The sequence below is a fragment of the Felis catus genome, chromosome A1 (genome assembly GCF_018350175.1).
Source record: "Felis catus isolate Fca126 chromosome A1, F.catus_Fca126_mat1.0, whole genome shotgun sequence".
Lineage (NCBI taxonomy): Eukaryota > Metazoa > Chordata > Mammalia > Carnivora > Felidae > Felis > Felis catus.
This window is the reverse complement of record NC_058368.1, coordinates 37,889,722-37,909,813: the sequence shown is the minus strand read 5'-3', so window position 1 is coordinate 37,909,813 and position 20,092 is coordinate 37,889,722. Positions and strand designations below refer to the sequence as shown.

The following is a 20,092-nucleotide window of genomic DNA, read 5'->3' as shown; positions in this document are numbered from 1 at the left end:
CCAGTGTGGGTCTTTCAACATTGTAATTCATAGCAATATGAATTAATCATAATACTTTATAATATAGGTTGTTTATTTTGAGATGCTATTTATTTATTTTGATAGAGAGAAAGAGAGAAAGAGAGAGAGAAGGGGGAGGGGAGGGGCAGAGAGAGGGAGCAACAGAATCCCAAGCAGGCTCAAAGCACAGAGCCCAACACGGAGCTCTAACCCATGAACCATGAGATCATGACCTGAGCTAAAACCAAGAGTCCAAGGTTTAACCTGAACTGACTGAGCCACCCAGGCACCCCTAGCTACCTTTTAGATAATAATTTTGCAAAATTCCATTTCCTCAAATGCATACATATAATACTGCCTTACCGAGTGAATTCAAATTGGTAATTGTTCAGTGACCTATAAGTATGTTGGTCTTTAATATCTTTACAATAATATTTTGGAAATGAATGAATAATAAGTAGAAAACGTGAGGTGACTATTCTCCTATGCCACACTACTTAAAATTTATTATAATTGTGTTTTATCCTAGGCCTTGCATTTATAGTGATATAAGTTTAACCTCAAAAGAACGCGTAGAAAAACAAGACTGATTTTTAGAATATAGAAAGTATATTAAGGTAATATATTGCTTGAATTGGGATGATGGGGTAGGGAAAATAACAACCTATGCTAGCTATCTATATATTTATCAAATTAACTGTGTTATTAACTGGAAGTGAAGGAGTGCCCATTGATATTCAAACCTTTCTCCTTTTTCTCCATCCTATCATCATAGCCAGTAATTATTGCCAGACTTGACATAAGATTATGTCTTCATTTCTTGTTAGCACTATTTTCCTCCTTTTCAATCTATTTCTTGTGTTTCATATTAATACTTCACAGAGCCACTTTCTATGCTGAAAAATATCTACTTTATCTCTAAAATCATAATCAAATACCACATTCATGCACAACCTAGCCATTAAGATTATATACTAATATACAAGTACATTAATCAACACAGAAACAAACTTCAAATTTCCTCATTCCTGAAGGTGAGATCAACTACAAACTGGAAGAATGAAGTCGAAAAAAAACCATTAATATTTTTGTTAGATTGACTAAGTGTTTAAATTATTTACATGTTTGAATAAGACATACATTCTTTTTCTTTTTTAATTTTTTTTAACGTTTATTTATTTTTGAGACAGAGAGAGACAGAGCATGAATGGGGGAGGGTCAGAGAGAGAGGGACACACAGAATCCGAAACAGGCTCCAGGCTCTGAGCAGTCAGCACAGAGCCTGACGCGGGACTTGAACTCACGGACCGCGAGATCATGACCTGAGCCGAAGTCGGACGCTTAATCGACTGAGCCACCCAGGCGCCCCACATTCTTTTTTTTAAGGATCAGTATTTTACATTTAAAAAAAATTTTTTTAATGTTTTATTTATTTTTGAGACAGAGAGAGACAGAGTATGATCAGGGGAGGGGCAGAGAGAGAGGGAGACACAGAACCCAAAGCAGGTTCCAGGCTCTAAGCTGTCAGCTGTCAGTTCCGAAGCAGGGCTGGAACTCACAAACCGCGAGATCATGACCTGAGCCAAAGTCGGACGCTTAACCGACTGAGCCACCCAGGCGCCCCAAATAAGACCTATATTCTTTAGGTCCAGTTCCTGAGGACTGAGTAATATATGCAGTGTTTTCAAAAACAGAAGAAAAAAATGGAGAGACAGAAAAAGAGGGTGCGTAAAGGCAAGAAAAAAAGAGAATGAATTAGTTAATGCCTCACTTCAAGGGTTATAATTTCATTGTAGGTATATTTAGAGACCAAAAACAAACACATTACATTGTGGACCCTCTGTTCTCTAAGAGGATAATAATCAAGGGAGCAATCAGAGCATGGTGAAAACGGGGGGAAGATATTGGCAACAGGCCATAGAAATAATGCATCAAACATGTTATGGATGAAGAAAGCAAACCAGGAAGACATTTTAGGTAGGGTAAGTAGATTGAATAAGTACACATAAAATGGCATAAGGAAAAGTTTGACTAGATTGTACTGGACAAGTCATGCTGTGAGGCAACGTCATTGCCTAATTTGGGGACATGGTTAATGGATTAGAACCTGGTATTTATGAAAGAAATGTAATTGAATTAAATAGAATATATGCATCCATACAAACACCTTGAAAACAGGAGTGAAATGGCTAATAATGCAGTGGGGAAATTATTCAGTTTTCGAATGTGGCAAACACATCAAGAGGGGACAAATTAAATATGTATATGCCTGAAATCTAATGTTTAGTTTGAAGTATATGAATTAGAGTTGAAAAATACACAATATCTACAAGTAAATGGCCAAAAAGAATTGTGGCATCACCAATTGGTGACTAGCTTTTATAAGGTTAAGTAACTATCCTTCTAAGCGGATCGATTCCTAATAGGGAATATAGGTCTATTTGAATTCTGACTATGCAATTCTCTAGGCTTATTCTACAGTACATTTTTTTTCTTTCACCAAAGGTAGCCATTTGAATAGTCTCAGTGTACTGCAGATTGGGTGGTTTTCTCTGAAAACAATTGTTCTCTTTGCAAAAAAAAAAAATCACATATGAGAATATGAAAATAGACTCACTTAGAAATATTTTAGAACATTTCTAAATATTGAATATGGGAAATATAATATACACATATATATTATATATAAATATATATGATACATAAAATAGAAAAATATATAAAATGTGATGTTTTCCACTAAGTAATGTCTTAAATATATATAAAATAATATAAATAAAATGCAACATAAATATAAATGATAAATAATATACAATTATATATATAATACATATAATCCATTTTACATTGTTAAACTGAAGTGATTACATATAAGCCGTGTTATATATATGCATTTAAATACTTACTTGAGGTTTTAATTACCTCAAGGTGGCTCTCTCCACTTTTATGATTATTAATATTCATTAATATAGAAACATATGAATAATTTTAAGATATTTTCAATATGGTTCTTTACATCAAGACATACTTTAAAAGTATTTATAACAGCAACATATTTATAATCCTTCAAAATGATTTATAAAGAAATTATTGCCAAATACACTTCTGTGGTACAATCATATTTATGTTAGAGACATTTATTTTATAAAGGTAACTGGTTCACATATTAACCTGAGCAGATTGCACTATCTTTAATGATAGGGAAAACAGATATTTGGGTAAGGTCTTCATCCATCAGTTTTCTCATTGCTTTAGTTGCACAGCATATTATCTCTAAATAATACAAAGTGATGCAAAAAGAAGAGAAAATAGTAAGTTGCAAAAACATATAAAAATAGTAAGTGGTTAGTGGTATCACACTTGGATTTTAAGGAAAGTGTGAATAAAGCATTCGTTAATTATCCTGACTTGCTGATGCCTGCCATCCATAACACTATTTACAAGCACAGTAAACATATGTAAACTAATATTGATTTTTCCCATCTGGATCTGAGCAGTGTTTGGTCCTCCCAAATGCTAATTATTGAGAGACATAAAGATGTTTATTGTTATACTAAAGCCATTAATATAATTCACAAGGTTTTCTATAGTAGATTGTCCACAAATAATATTGACTCTATTAATTTCCAGGGCCATTGAATACAAGTGATTATGGAGGAATTGCCCTGTCATGGCCATGAATAAATCATGTTCTATGCTCCACTGGACAACACCTCTTAAAATTATATTGGAATCTATAAATATGATCTGGACAAAGGATGGAAGCATTTATGGTAGGGTAATGACAGTGTGATAGGAAAGCCAAATAACAGAACTGGAAGTTAAGAGATCTGTGGCCCTAACTCTGATCTTTGAGTAGCTGTGTGTTTGTGGAGATATCCCAATGCCTTTTTTTCCTGTTTTGTAAAGCTAAGGGATACACACAGATTTTCTAATGGTCTTTTCAATTTAATTGGTGGTTTTAAAAGTATATATTGTATGCAAATATAAGATCATTGATTAGCTCAATTAATTGTACATTAATTTGCTGAAAGCCTACTCATTTTAAACGGTGAAAATTAATTTTGTTGGAAAATAAGAACAAAAATAATCTATTATTTTATTCAGGACTTAACTTATACTCAGTTTTTTAAAATGGATGATTTATCTTTGAGTTTTCAGTTTTACTTACATGACATTATATGCCCCAGTTTGGTTGGTTTCTGACCTAGCTCGTTATTAATATGCTTGGTCTTGTGGGTACTTAACTCCTGCATGAAAGCAGGCTTGCTGAAAGGTTAAATAAGATCTGTTTACATGAAACCAGTAAGTGGAATGTGGTCATCATGAATATTTATGACAGTGTGACTGAGATATATAGTCCTCGCAGAAAGATTTTATGTTAAAATATTATGCAAAGAGAGTGGAGATAATATGCAGAAGACCAAAATTTCTTACATTTTTTTGAATGTGATAATCAAGATCTTTTTGTTTGTTTAAAATTACACCGAAGGATTATAATAAACACCAGGCTTCTTTAAACTTAATTTTGATCTTCTATTTTGTACATACATGTATGAAAACTGATTTGCTCTCATGTCGATCATATTCTCTATCTCTATGTAAATATATATACATAGCTGTGTATGCATAAGCTATTTACGTAAGTATCATTTTAGTTTGAGTTTTCCATTATTAATGATTCTTAGCCCTTTATTTTCCCTGCACAAAAATTATTTTCCCCTATTACATAATTTTTGTGAGAATTTCTCCTATCAAGCCTTAAAATGTATGCAAAATCCATTTCCTGTCAGGCAGTATATAATTTTTGAGTTAAAAATTCTTAAAGTTCCTGAGTCGTATATTCCTAAATTTTAATCTGGGCATTACCGCTTCTTAACCGTATGACCAAAGACAAATATCTGAACTGCCAAAATTCAGGCATCTCACCAATAACATGTAGATTAGAAGAGTATAAAATTTATACAGATTTTGTGAAGACATAAATTCATAGTAAATACTTGATGTTATCTTGGGTCGTGAACATGCTGAGAGACTGAATATACAAACAGGCGTTGGCCAAAACATCTATAAAAATAGAATTCTGACTCACAACTGCAGCAAACTGGCCCGGGGACCAAGCCCGTTATCTAAAATAACCAGCGCAGGAAGCCAGCCTGCTGGAAGTCAGACTTGCAGGAAGCCGGATTGATTTCCTTGTAACAATCTAGTAGGCTAAGCAGTAACTTCTATAACAATCGGTCTAAAATGTCCAGGGCTTGATTTGTAACCGGAAGCTTTCTTGATTTTGGGCCCCCCTTCCAACTTAGACTCAACCAGAGAAAACTGGTGCGAGTGCTACACCCCCGCAGAATTCAAAGAGAGAGACTGGAGGAGAAATCAATCCCCTCCATATCATACCTGCCTCCCTAGGTGAAGGGAGGATTAGATAGGATTGGCTTTTTTTTTTTTTAATGTTTATTTGTTTTTTGAGAGAGAGAGCATAAATGAGGGAGGAGCAGAAAGAGAGGGAGAGAGAGAATCCCAAGCAGGCTCCATGCGCTGACCGTGCAGAGCCCCACAGGGTGTTCCATCTCATCAACCAGGAGATCTTTACGTAAGCTGAAATCAAGAGCTGGACCCTCTAACCTACTGAACCGCACAGTCACCCAGGATTACAGTATAGGATTGTATAGGCCGGTATACAAAGGAGAAAAGAACCTGGTCTTTTTTTTTTTTGGTTTCAGTATTTGTTTTTTTAATGTAAGGTGAAGAATTTGTAATCACAACAGAAATTAAAATCATATTTAGCCAAAGCTCCCAAGTTTTTCCAAAGCAACAATTGTTTTCTGTTTACAGTCATCTTACTAGTCATCGCACTAGTCTCAGAATCAAGAGAGTGAGAGATCTATCAGGATGAGAAAACTAAAGGGGAGCCACAGAGGTAACTGGTTGCTAACTAGTAGAAAGGTTCTGTTAAGCATCTCTGAAAGGTCAGCATAAAAACTCTCTCACATAACGCACCATGAAAATGTATTTTCAGAAAGAAATGGGAGTTTTCAACTGAAACTTCGTATCTTAGATTTCAACTCAGCCTTCTAAACCTGCATCTCCTTCAGTTATTGCCACCCATTCGGTTTCGTTCACTTTATAATCTTAAGAGTCATTAGGATCCCTCCCTAATTTTCACACTACGTATATAATCATTAAGTAATGTTAATATCAGCAATAAATAGTAATGATATTAATTACTTATTGAATTCTATGTGTCAGGCATTGTGTTAATAGCTTTATATTCACAATCTCATTTCATTATCGCAACAACGCTATGAGGTAATTACCATTAGTATTGTGAAGACACTGAAGCTTCTTGCATAATTAATTTGCCCAAGAAGATGGAATTTAGAAAAAGGAAAAGTCAGGATATCTGACTCTGTTGCATTATACAGTTTTCCTTAAGTTGTGTCAATCCTCTCACCTGCATTTTTATTTACATCATCTACATGTCTCCATCACCAATGCCTCAACCGTAATTCAGGCCCACATTCATACCTTTCTTTCTTAGGCTAATGTAATGATCTTGTCAACTGTCTCCCTCCACTGTTCTTACCCCATTGCCTATTTTCCACACGGCAATGGTAGATATCTTTCAAAATGGAAAATACGATCATGGCTACCCTCCTGCATTGAAGTCATTCATACTATCACATTACCCATAGTCTTGACGTACAGGTATAAGCCCTTATGTGGCCAGGCGCATCTTTGGTTCTTACCTTAGACCTGTGCACTAGCTTTGCCAGTCTTGTGGTTCAAATTCTCAGCATCTTCAGAGGTAATGAAAGATCTAGTTCACCTGAAAAAAAAAAATACAATTTAAGAAAGACGTTTTAAGAATTTGAAATTGGAATCATAATTGCCAAGTGGAGTGCTTTTGACAATCTCTTTATTTAAATCTGTGACGAAAGTAAACTTGTCATGACAACACTGTCTTGTAAAAATAGGATCAGGGAATGAGAATTTTGCTGCATGATATCAAGGGCAATTTTGGTAGACTATATTAACTTGTTGAGCACGTACATATTCACCAATGGATCAGCTCATTGTCCCTCCCGGTAGAAAACAAGACACATTGAAGAATTTTTAGTCTCTATTTCTTACCTCCACACTGGCCATCATTATTATGTTAACATTCTAAGATTTAGGTGAGAAAATACAATTCATTTGAGTTTATTTTTATAACTTAAAAAAATCTAATGGGCCTGAATCTATGATTTGCTCCTCAAATCACCAAGATTTGAATCTGATTTTCACTGAAATTCCTTAAACATCTATTTACAGATTATTATTTGGAGTACTTCACCTGAACCCACTTAGGTTCTATTCTTTGCGTAGTCATTTAAGTATTAAGTAAATATGCACGTACCAAACAAACCTCCTGTCTTTACAGGGTTTGCATTTTATTGGAGAAGACAATAAACAATAATGAAACAATAGAGAATAATTAAAAGAAGTAAATTTAGACAGTCTGTTAAGAACATGAAAATGGGGTACATTTTTTTAAGTACAGTAGAATAAGGCAGAGTGAGAGAAATGTGGCAATTTTGCTATTTTAACGGAGTGGTAAGAGTAAGCCTAATTGAGAACATGACATTTGGAGGAGGTAAACAGAGGTGTGGAAATCTGGATGATGAGCATTTAGGCCAAAGAACCAGGCAGTGCAAAATCTCTCTGGCTAGAGGTGCTAAGGCAGTTAGGATAGAGGCGGTAAAAGAGAGGATGGGAGAATTAATGACAAGGATAGGAAAGCCTTGTAGGCCACTGTAAGGACTTCGCACTTTTATTCTGAATGAAATGGGGAGCCACTGCAGAATTTATAGTGAAGAAGTAACTAGATCTGGCTTACATTTCCTCAGTATCACTCTGGCTACTGTGTTGAATATAACATATGGGGATGAGTGTGGAAGGAGGAGATGATGGAAAAAGTCATTGCTACAATGCAGAGAAGACATAATATTGACCTAACCTGAAAGGGCTGTAGGGGTGGTGATAAGAAGGGGTTAGAGTCTGTACATATTTAAAAAAATTTTTTTTAATGTTTATTTATTATTGACAGAGAGACAGAGCATGAGGATGGGAGGGGCAGAGGGAGGAGGAGACACAGAATCTGAAGCAGGCTCCCGGCTCCGAGCTGTTAGCACAGAGCCTGATGTGGGGCTCGAACTCACAAACCGCAAGATTATGACCTGAGCTGGAGTCGGACGCTTATCCGACTGAGCCACCCAGGCACTCCAATTCTGTACGTATTTTAAGGCAGATCCAATAATAGTTAGTGACAGACTGGACATGTAGCAAGAGATAAAGAGATTAGTTGAAAAGTGCACCAATATTTTTTCCTGTACAATGTAAGAACAGAGTTGTGATTAACTGACATGGAAAAATATTAGATGAATCAATTTGGCAAGGGGCAGTGTTGGGAGTTCAGGTACAGGCATGTGAAGGTAGAGCTATCTATCAGACCTTCAAATGTGGATGTAGAGTAAGCAGTTCAATATGTGACTCAGGAGATCAGGGGAGAGATTTTTTTTTTTAATTTCTTTTGTATATTGGTGGTATTTACAGGCATGAGAGCAGAAGAAATCACTAAGGAACTGAATGTAAGTAAAAGAGAGGAGGTCCAAGGAGTAAACCCTAAACCCTGAAATATTCCCAAATTAAGAGGTTGTGGAGGAATAAAAAGAAAGGAAAGGAAACTGAGAGACAGATGCCAAGTAAGACAGATAAAAACTGAACCGACCCATTAACATGGGAATGCAGACATTACTGCTGACTTTGACAAGTGGAGCGATTCTTATGAATTGGCTTCTCTTCAGATAGAATTTCAGCATTTTCTTTTTCCCTTTTTGGTATAACCACATACTTAATAATAGTTTTCTCACTAGACATTAAAAATATGACAAATTGGGGGAAGCCTGGGTGGCTCAGTTGGTTAAGCCTCTGACTTGATTTTGGCTCAAGTCAGGCTCCATGTTGAAATGTTGAGCATGGAGTCCGCTTAAGATTCTTTCTCTCTCCCTCTCCCTCTCTCTCCCTCTCTCCCTGGCTCACATTCTCTCCCTCTCACGAAAGAAAGAAAGAAAGAAAGAAAGAAAGAAAGAAAGAAAGAAAGAAAGAAAGAAAGAAAGAAAGAAAGAGGAAAAGAAGAAAAGAAAAGAGAAAAGAAAAGAAAAGAAAAGAAAAGAAAAGAAAAGAAAAGAAAAGAAAAGAAAAGAAAAGAAAAGAAAAAAGAAAGGAAAAGAATATGATACATTTGGATTTTAACTGGGTACCTGGTCACCAAGAATACATACTTCCAAGCCTCTATTTCACTATATAAGACTCTGTAGCCAAAGGGATTTATTACTCAGATGTAAGTAGAAGATTCTGTGTAATGTCTATCCTTTTCCTTCTCTGCTATCTTCCTTCATGTGGTTGAAATATGGATGTGATCCTAAAAGCACCCATCATGGACCATGATTCAAGATCATTCACAGACAAAGAATAAGAAAGAAGGAGGAATAAGAGGGATTACCCAACACCACTAACATCACAAAGGCTGGCCCTGACACCTACTCATATTTTTGCCTGAGGAAGATACATTCTGTCATTTAAATCATTGTTTTTATTCTAATTATTATTTTCTTCACTCAAAACTTAAGTAAGCTAAGAGCCAAACCAAAAACCCTTTCCTTTATCCTACATGGAAGTTAAGGAAAGGAAAAATCAATTAAATTATAGAAAGAAAATTCACATTATTGGTGAAGCAGAGCACACATGTTGTATAACTACCGTCAGAGCAGTGGCTGGAGGAAGTAGAACAAAACAAAATGGAAAAGAAGCTGAGACTTTATTGGAGAACAAACATTTTATTTCAAGTGAATTTCAAATGTCCCTTTGAAAGCAATGCTTAGTGAAGCTGCTGTAAATATGGGTATTATGACTTTCTGTCCCCAAATATACTCCCGAATAGAATTAATTAGCTTACTGTTTCTCAAAACATGTTCTCAAGATAATCTTCAAAAAGAGAGTCTGAGAAGTCCTGTATCTTTTAATTCCTTTTTGAAGGCAATATTTATACTAAGAGAGCTAGACTAATAATACATCGAAAACACCATTTGATTTTGTTCAACCAAAATTTTTCAAGGACTGCCTCCCGCAGCCATTCACATTGTCATTGACACCAAATGCATGCTTTGGAAACAATTTGGCAAGATAAAGTTGTAGACAAACTTATCTTACTAAGAAAACTTCATGCTGTAAAATAAATTCAAGTATTAGTTGTATTGTTGCAGTAGCCAAAATATCTTTGCAAAAATTACAAGAGTAAATAAGGGTTCATGTTCTAAATTCAGTGTAAGTCTTGCTTTCTAATTACCTCCTGGGTTTCTATATTCTATCTTCCCTCTTGTTAAAATAATAATAATAATAATAATAATAATCAAAACATGTGCTTCCCTACTTGGAAGATTCCTGACAACCTGTGTAAAAAAGTAATTCACTCCTAAGCAGCAAATCCATTTAATACATTCCAAAAAAGAATCAGCAACCAAGCATTAAAATTACATTTCAACCATGATCAAACAAATGTAAGATAATCAATTAGGTGTTAAAGCATCTAAACACAATTATCTAAACTCATAATTGAATCCAGAAAGTAGTCTCCAAATTTAAAGCAGAGGAGGTTAACACTTTTATGCCTAAACATTCATTCACAGAGCACTCACAGATATAGGCAATATTAGAGCAATCTTAAAGACAGATATTTACACTTAAAATCTTTATGTTTGCCATTTAACTATATGTTAACTAAACTTACAGTTACATAACTTTAGATAATGACTTTAAAAGCTACAGATCTCTTCTTGGTATATAAAATGTCATAGAATTTTTTTCTCAAGTCTATATTTGTAGTTTAAAAATATGTTGAAAAAACATTTATGTTAGCAATTAATCATAAAAGTCCATTATACTGATTTTTATCATTTTATCCATGATTCATACTTATTTCTAATAGGAAACAAGTCATTTAGTTATCAATACAAAAGCTTGAGTAAACTGTTTATATAGTACAATTCAATTTAAACTTCAAAAATATTTATTTATTGAGGCCTAGCTGTTAGTCAAGAACTTTTTCCAGGCACTGAGAATAAAAGGATAAATAAAATATTGTTTCTGTCATGTTCCTTTAATAATGAATTCCTACTCTAGCTCAAAACAGATCATTCACAGGTTATTGTGTTAAATAAGTTAATAGCACCTGAAATAAAATAAACATTATTCAAGGTTGTAATTATCATTCTCTCTCCTTATCATAATTATTTCTTTATTGTACATCTTTCCTATTGTCATGAAGACAAGTATCCATGTCTATCATAGTTCATGACATTTAGTAAATGTTTAGGAGTAAATACTATTTAGGAGTAAATGCTATTTAATTTAGCTTTGTGGGAAAGCTATAACCTTTGATGTAAAATATTCTTTCCTGATTTTTTGTGAATATCATATATGTTAAAAATTACATAGTTCCATCTATGCTATGTTAGAAGGGACATGTAATAATGGAAAAAATGGAAAAAACAGCTGATTTATTCATAACCAATTGTAAATAATGCTCTAAAGATGTGCTATTTCCATGTCAGTGTTAATAAAAGACGAATATAACTTACATGTCACAGTTATGAGATAATGGAATTATTTTAAGGAAAATCATTAGTAAATGCCTATTAATTAGTCCCTTTTATTAAGTTGTAATTATAGAGTTCAGAGCTCTAATGAAAAATAAAATGACTATGCATTAGATAGAATGAGATGACGTTATCAGAGGAAGGAAATAGTAACATATATAACAAGGCTTAAGCCCTATATAAGATAAGGTAATGGAACCAAGTTGTATTTGATATATCATACCAGTATTAATAGGTTTAGGTAACTAATAAATTGCCACGTATGGAGCAGTTTCTAGAAGCCAAGAACACAAATGTCATATATGTGTATATATACAACAAAATTCAGGTCTCCTTTCATAATATATGTATATACATATATATATGATATATATATGGCATATATATATATATATACATATATATGTATATATATATATATGACATAACACGTGAAATACTTCAGTAAATGTGGGTAAAAAAAATCCTCCTCACACAATAGAAGATGAATAGATTTTCTCTGAGAAAGTCATTACACTCCTAGCTGAGAAGAGGGCATTCAGGCTAGATCTTGAAAACTGAGTAGGAATATAGGAATCAGAAAAGGAGGAAACAATTTTTCAAAAGCACTGAGACAACAGAGCACGCAGCACATCTAAAAACAGGCAAGGGTTCTTTTTAACTGGAAGGTAGCCAGAGTCGTGATGAGCGGAGGCTCAAAAGGGTAACTGAAGAAATATTTTAACAAAAGTAGCATAATATGGAAGATCTTGGACACTGCATGTTAGTCAAGGAGGAATGATTAATCATTTTAAATACTATAATAGAATTCCAACAGTTCTTAGAGAGAAATACTTGGTGGATTGTAAAGTTAAGAAATTTGGAGGTAAAGATTATATGAAGTAGACAGCATGCCTGGGTGGCTCAGTTGGTTGAGTGTCCGATTCTTGATTTCTGCTCAGGTCATGATCTCACAGTTTCGTGGGTTTGAACCCTGTGTTGGTCTCTGTGCTGACAGTGCAGAGCCTGCTTAGGATTCTCTCTCTCCCCCTCTCTCTGCATCTTCCCTACTTGCACTCTCTCGGTCTCTCTCAAAATAAATAAAGTATATATATGTAAAAAGAGATTATAGCAAGTTGAAAAACAAAGAGACAAAGGTAGATCTAGATATAAAACTCATGGTACACTGTTTAATGGTTCTTGAATCGGAGACAGATAAAACCTGGTTACAAATTATACTAGGGGATGGCACGGTTTCTAAACCCATCAGGCTGAGTAGACTGGGATGACCTTGACTGAGATGTTGAATACAAACAAAGGAGTTCAGTAAGGGTGAAATAATACATTGTTACTGACTTAGCTTTAAAATTTAATTTATCTTTTAAATATTCCAAAAATACCTTTTAACCTCTTGAAAATATGATTCTCAAACTCAGAAAAGGTATCTAAGCTGAAGATACATATGCATTCAAGTATTGCTTTGCATCCCTTCTAGAATCACCCTCTCCAGTCAATGCATGCAGGGCTAACTACTGTGAGATGGACCTCATTAGTTGGATACGAGAAATTACCCCTCACAGAGTGATTTGTCCCGAGATAGCACATGGGTGGCAAGAGTGACTCAGAGACTTGATACTTACTTTGGGAAACAGCAGCTCATCTCTGAGTTTGGTAAAATTTATCATTTACTCCTGGTAAAAACTTTCAGCAAACTAGTTATACAAGGGAACTGCCTCCACGTGATAAAGAGTATCCACACACAAAAAGAAACCCCACAGCTAATATTTTACAAAGCAATTTAAAAATTTTCCCCTTAAGATCAGAAACAAGGCAAGGAAGTCCTGTACTACCTACCACTACTGTTGAACATCATACTTGACGTCCTTGCTGGTGTAGTAAAAGAAAAAGAAGACATGAAATGCTTCTAGCACTAAGAGGTAAGTTTAATAATATTTCAGGATACAGGATGAATATACAAATAAAAATTGAATGTACAGATACTCTGAGCAGATATTTTACCAAAAGGGTGTGAAGAGATGGCAAATAAACACATCAAGAGATGCTCAATATTACTAACCATTAGGTAAATGCAAATTAAAACTACCATATATGAATTAAATGAAAAAAACACTAAAAAACAAAACTGAAAATATCAAGTTCTGACATGGATACACAGTAAATGCATTTCTAACTGCTATAATTTTTGAAGGAAGGTGGGGAATTGAAAATGGCACTATAGAAAACATTTATAATTTCAAATAAAGTCAAATATATGCAGGCATACCTCAGAGACATCAGGAATTTTGTTCCAGACACTGCAATAAAGCGAATATTGCAATGAGGGAGTCAAATAAATTCTTTCGGTTCCCCAGAGCATAAAAAAAAGTTATGTTTAACTATACTTCATTCTATTAAGCGTGCAAGAGTATTATGTCTAAAAAGCAATGCATATACCTTAATTAAAGAATACTTTACTGGTAAAAAAAGCTAACCATCATCTGAGCTCTCAGTGAGTTACAATCTTTTGGCTGATAGAGGGTCTTGCCTTGTTGTTGAGAACTGGCAACGGATCGGGGGGGTGGTTGATGAAAGCTGGGATGGCTGTGGGAATTTGTTAAAATAATATAAAATTTGGGGCGCCTGGGTGGCTCAGTCGGTTAGGCGTCCGACTTCAGCCAGGTCATGATCTCGCGGTCCGGGAGTTCGAGCCCTGCGTTGGGCTCTGGGCTGATGGCTCAGAGCCTGGAGCCTGCTTCCAATTCTGTGTCTCCCTCTCTCTCTGTCCCTCCCCCGTTCAATGCTCTGTCTCTCTCTGTCTCAAAAATAAATAAACGTTAAAAAAAATTTTTTTTTAAATAAAAAAAAATAATATAAAAGTTTGCACATTGATTGACTCTTCCTTTCACAAACAATGTCTCTGTAGCATGTGATGCTGTTTAGTAGAATTTTACTCACAGGAGAACCTTCAAAATTCGAGACAATCCTCTCAAACCCTACTACAGCTTTATTAACTAAATTTATATAATATCCTAACTCCTTTGTTATTATTTCAATGATCTTCACAGCATCTTTACCAGGAGTAGATTCCATCTCAAGAAATCACTTTCTTAGCTCATCCATTAGAAGCAACTCTCCATCCATTCAAGTTTTATCATGAAATTGTAGCAATTCATCTTCAGGTTCTACCTCTAATTCTAGTTCTCTTGCTCTTTCCATCATATCTGCATTACTTCCTCCACTGAAGTTTTGAAGCCCTTAAAGTCATCCATGAGAGCTGGAATTTCTTCCAAACTGTTCACACTGATATTTTGATCTCTTTTCAGGAATAGTGAATGTTCTCAAAGACATCTAGAATGGTGAACACTTCCTAGAAGGTTTTCCATTTGCTACACCCAGATCAAATCTACTACAGGAATCACTTTCCAGACACTCTCTACGATCTTACAAAATGTATTTCTTAAATAATAAAAATCAAAGTCAAAATTAGTCCTTGGGCTACACATGGGCTACAGAATGGATGTTTTGTTAGCAACCAGGGAAATATTTGTCTCATCGTACATCTTCCTCAGAGCTCTTGGGTGATGAGGTGCATTGTCAACGGGCAGTAATAATTTTTTAATTTTTTTAATCTTTATTTATTTTGAGAGAGAGAGAGTGATCAGGGGAGGGGCAGAGAGAGAGGGAGACACAGAATCTGAAGCAGGCTCCAGGCTCTGAACTGAGAGCACAGAGCCTGACGCGGGGCTTGAACCCACGAACCGTGACATCATGACCTGAGCCAAAGTCAGACGCTCAACCGACTGAGCCACCCAGGCACCCCAGAACAGTAATATTTTGAAAGAAATTTTTTTTTCCCTGAGTAGTAGTTCTCAACTGTGGGGTTAAAATATTCAGTAAGCCATGTTGTAACAGATGTACTTTGTTGTTCAATTTACAGAGGACAAGCATAGTAGATTTAGCATATATCTTGAGGGCACTAGGAATTCTGGAATGGTGGATGAGCACTGGCTTCAACTTAAAGTTACCAGCTACATGAGGTGCTGTCCTTTGAAGCTTTGAAGACAGGCATTGACTTCTCCTCTCTAGCTATTAAATCACTAGGTGGCATCTTCTTCCAGTAAAAGGCCATTTTATTTACACTGAACATGTTGTTTAGTGTAGCCACCTTCATTGATGATCTTAATTAGATGTTCTGGATCACTTCCCGTAGTTTGTACATCAGCACTTGCTGGTTCACCTTGCATTTGTATGTTATGGAGACAGACATCTTCTTTCTGTAAATCTCATGAACTTTCAAATAGTCAAACTCTTCTGCAGCTGCCTCACCTCTCTCAGCTTCACAGAATTAAAGAGACATACTCTGGATTAGGCTTGACTTTAGAAAATGCTGTGGCTGCTTTGACCTTCCATCCAGATCACTAAAACTTGGTCCATATCAGCAATAAGGCTGTGTCACACTCATCATTTGTGTGTTCCGTGCAGTAGCACTTTTAATTTCCTTTAAGAGCTGTTTATTTGCATTTACAACTTTGGCTAACTGTTGCAAAAAGCCTAGCTGTTGGCCTTTCTCAGATTTTGGGATGCCGCTTTATTAAACTTAATCATTTCTAGCTTTTGGTTTATAGTGAGAGACGTGTGACTCTCACTCGAGGATTTCAAGGCCATTGTAAGGGTATTAACTGGCATAATTTCAATATCGCTGTGTCTCAGGGAATAGGGAGGCTTGAGGAGAAAGAAAAAGATGTGGGAATGGCTGGTTGGTGGAACAGACAGAACACACACGATATTTGATTAAGTCTGCTGTCTCATACAGGGACTCATGGAGTCCCAAAACAAATGCAATAGTAACATCAAGGATCACTGATCAGAGATCACCATCACAGATATAATAGTAATGAAAGACTTTGAAATATTGTGAGAATTACCAAAGTATAACAGAAAGACATGAAGGGAGACAATGCAGTTGGAAAAATGGCGCTGATAGGCTTGCTCGATGCAGGGTTGCCACAAACCTTCAATTTTTAAAAAATGCAGCATCTGCAAAGCACAGTAAAGCGAGGCCCATAAAAAAGGCATGCCTGTAATTTCATAATGCCCAGCAATCCTGCTAACAATTATTTATCCCAGATAAATGCAAACTTTCATTAACACAAAAATCTGTAGATGATACATATATAATTAGTAAGAACTGATATGCATTCCATTGTCTCGTATCTTATCTTCATTGTTCTTTAATCATTCACCATTTTTGTTTTCTTTTGTTATTGTTTATACATCACAAGAGAGAAGGGATCATTTCTCCTCTTTAAATTCTTAAAAGTTCCAAAATTGTGTCTTAACTATTGTCTTTAGTAACATGTAATACAACAGTGACCCACCCAGTTGTTGGCAAGATGTCAGAAATAGTTTACAATGTTAGAAAGAATAAAAAGATTTAGTTGGGGATCAATTAGACACTGTGTTTTTAAAAATCTTATAAAAAGTGTTTGAGGAAAACTAGCCATTTAGATGGCTATTAATTGATACTAGAGTCTTACTATTTAATTTGATAACTGATGATGAGCCAGGTGATGTTTAAAATGACAGAATGTCTCCAGGGGTGCCTGGGTGGTTCAGTTAGTTAAGTGTCTGACTCTTAGTTTCGGCTCAAGTTATGATCTCATGGTTTCATGAGTATGAGCCCTGTGTTGTGCTCTGTGCTGATAGCGTGGAGCCTGCCTGGGATTCTCTCTCTCTCTCCTTCTCTCTCTGTCCCTCCCCCACTCATGCAGTCTTTGTCTCTTCAAAATAAATAAATAAAACTTAAAAACAAATAAATAAAATGACAGAATATTTCTTGCAAATCATCTTGGATCATAGATTATAATCCAAGATTTCTGTGCAATATTTTAATTTTAGGTTCTTTTAACTGTAAAAATTACTTTATATTAACATAAAACAAGGATGCACTATTAATAGAATATGGTATTGACATGTATTTTTCAACTTAAGTAATAGGATGTAAAGAAATTTCAAGTACACAGAAAGACATTTTGGCTACGTGCCTTGATACAATTCTCAGGCATCTGCAACAGAGTACCCTTCTTTTTTTTTTTTTTTCAACGTTTTTATTTATTTTTGGGACAGAGAGAGACAGAGCATGAACGGGGGAGGGGCAGAGAGAGAGGGAGACACAGAATCGGAAACAGGCTCCAGGCTCCGAGCCATCAGCCCAGAGCCTGACGCGGGGCTCAAACCCACGGACCGTGAGATCGTGACCTGGCTGAAGTCGGAGGGCTTAACCGACTGCGCCACCCAGGCGCCCCCAGGGTACCCTTCTTATTGTAATTCAGAAAATTACCATATCCCAATATTTTAGAGACATATTTATCACCATCATAAAATTGTAGACAAAGAAATTTACAAAATTAAATTTGACCTCTACCTTAATTCATGAGTCTGAGAGAACTTAGAGTCGAAGATCACTAGATAATGTGGTAGAGAGATCTTGAATTGTCTATCCAGGTTTAGGTGTTTATACTATTTTGATAATTAGCGTGTAACACCGAAAAATGCTAAATGCCTTAACCTGCCATTCATGATCCTCAAGATCTGGAGCTAGATAAAAATGTAAACCTAATAGTTCACAAAAGTAAAAGTAAAAATTATTTTTTAACATCAAAACATATCCTTTTATTTAGCATGATTAATCATCTGCTCTACACTTACCACATCACCAAGATGGCTGAGAATAATTTGCATCAAAATTGATGGCATTTTTTACTAGGTTTCTGAATGCTCACACTGAAAGATTGTTGTCAAATTCATCTACAGTTTAAGACACAACGTGATCACTTGTTTCTATTCTCTTTACATACTTTAATTTATGGAAAACTCATTTAAATTGTCAGAATCACTCATTTTGACAGTAAAATTATTAGCATTCTAGAAGGCTAATAACATGGCACAAATTTACAAATAACCAGAAGAGAGTAACTAGAAATGGATAAAGCAGCAGTTATGGGTTTAGGCTGAGAAAAACTATATTCAAGTTTATGTTGAATATAATAACTATATTCAAGTTTAATCTAGTATATTGTAAACCTATTAGATTTTTTAATTAATGTTTATTTAATATAATATAGTAAATGACTCAAGAAATAACTTTCTACTTAAGCACAATAGAAATATCCCAATCGTAAAGACTGTAGGGACACCTGGGTGGTTCAGCAGGTTAAGCATCTGAGTTCAGCTTAGGTCATGATCTCATGGTTCTAAAGAGTCAGGCTCTGTGCTGACAGCTTCCAGAGCCTGGAGCCTGCTTCATATTCTGTGTCTCCCTCTCTCTTTCCCCTCCCCCACTCACTCTCTGTCTCTTTCTCTAAAGTAAATGAACATTTAAAAAAAAAAGTAAAGACTGCATAGGTAATTTAGATACACAAAAAAGAGTTTAAAATATCAATTTTGCTTATAGGTTTCTCCTTTTCAATGCCCTGCTTCTTTATTATTGCTATTCCAGATAATAGAAAAATCAACCTCAATAAATATAAAGCATATATAATGATATCCCCTAGAAGGTGCTTTTCTTATAGGATTAAAAAAAATCAAGTACAGACTTCAAGCTGTATCACAAAGTTGTAATCATCAAGACAGTATGGTACTGACACAAAAACAGACACTCAGATCAATGGAACAGAATAGAGAACCCAGAAATGGACCCACAAATGTATGGCTAACTAATCTTTGACAAAGCAGGAAAGAATATCCAATGGAATAAAGACAGTCTCTTCAGCAAATGGTGCTGGGAAAAATGGGCAGCAACCTACAGAAAAAATGAACCTGGACCACTTTTCACATCATACACAAAAATAAACTCAAAATGGATGAAAGACCTCAATGTAAGACAGGAAGCCATCAAAATCCTTGAGGAGAAAGCAGGCAAAAACCTCTTTGATCTTGCCCGCAGCAACTTCTTACTCAACACGTCTCCAGAGGCAAGGGAAACAAAAGCAAAAATGACTTATTGGGACCTCATCAAAATAAAAAGCTTCTGCACAGCGAAGGAAACAATCAGCAAAACTAAAAGGCAACCGATCGAATGGAAGATCTTTGTAAACAGCATATCAGATAAAGGGTTGGTATTCAAAGTCTGTAAAGAACTTATCAAACTCAACACCCAAAAAGCAAATAATCCAGTGAAGAAATGGGAAAAGATGTAAATAGACACTTCTCCAAAGAAGACATCCAGATGCCCAACTGACACATGAAAAACTGCTCCACATCACTCATCATCAGGGAAATACAAATCAAAACCACAATGAGATGCCACCTTACACCTGTCAGAATGGCTAACATTAACAACTCAAGCAAAAACAGATGTTAGCGAGGATGCAGAGAAAGGGGATCTCTTTTGCACTGCTGGTGAGAATGCAAAC

At 35.4% G+C, this 20,092-nt stretch overlaps 1 long non-coding RNA gene and 1 other non-coding gene across 2 annotated transcripts in view; both read right to left on the bottom strand.

The window, feature by feature from the left end:
* Positions 1-6,750: 6,750 nt before the first annotated feature.
* LOC123384385 overlaps positions 6,751-20,092 on the bottom strand; it is a 205,137-nt gene continuing 191,795 nt past the window's right edge. Inside the window, exon 4 of the long non-coding RNA XR_006595411.1 lies at positions 6,751-6,832. This is a non-coding gene — a long non-coding RNA (uncharacterized LOC123384385). The remainder of the gene's footprint in view (positions 6,833-20,092) is intronic.
* Positions 15,409-15,493, bottom strand: TRNAQ-UUG. Its single transcript has one exon. It is a non-coding gene; the product is annotated as a tRNA-Gln (tRNA).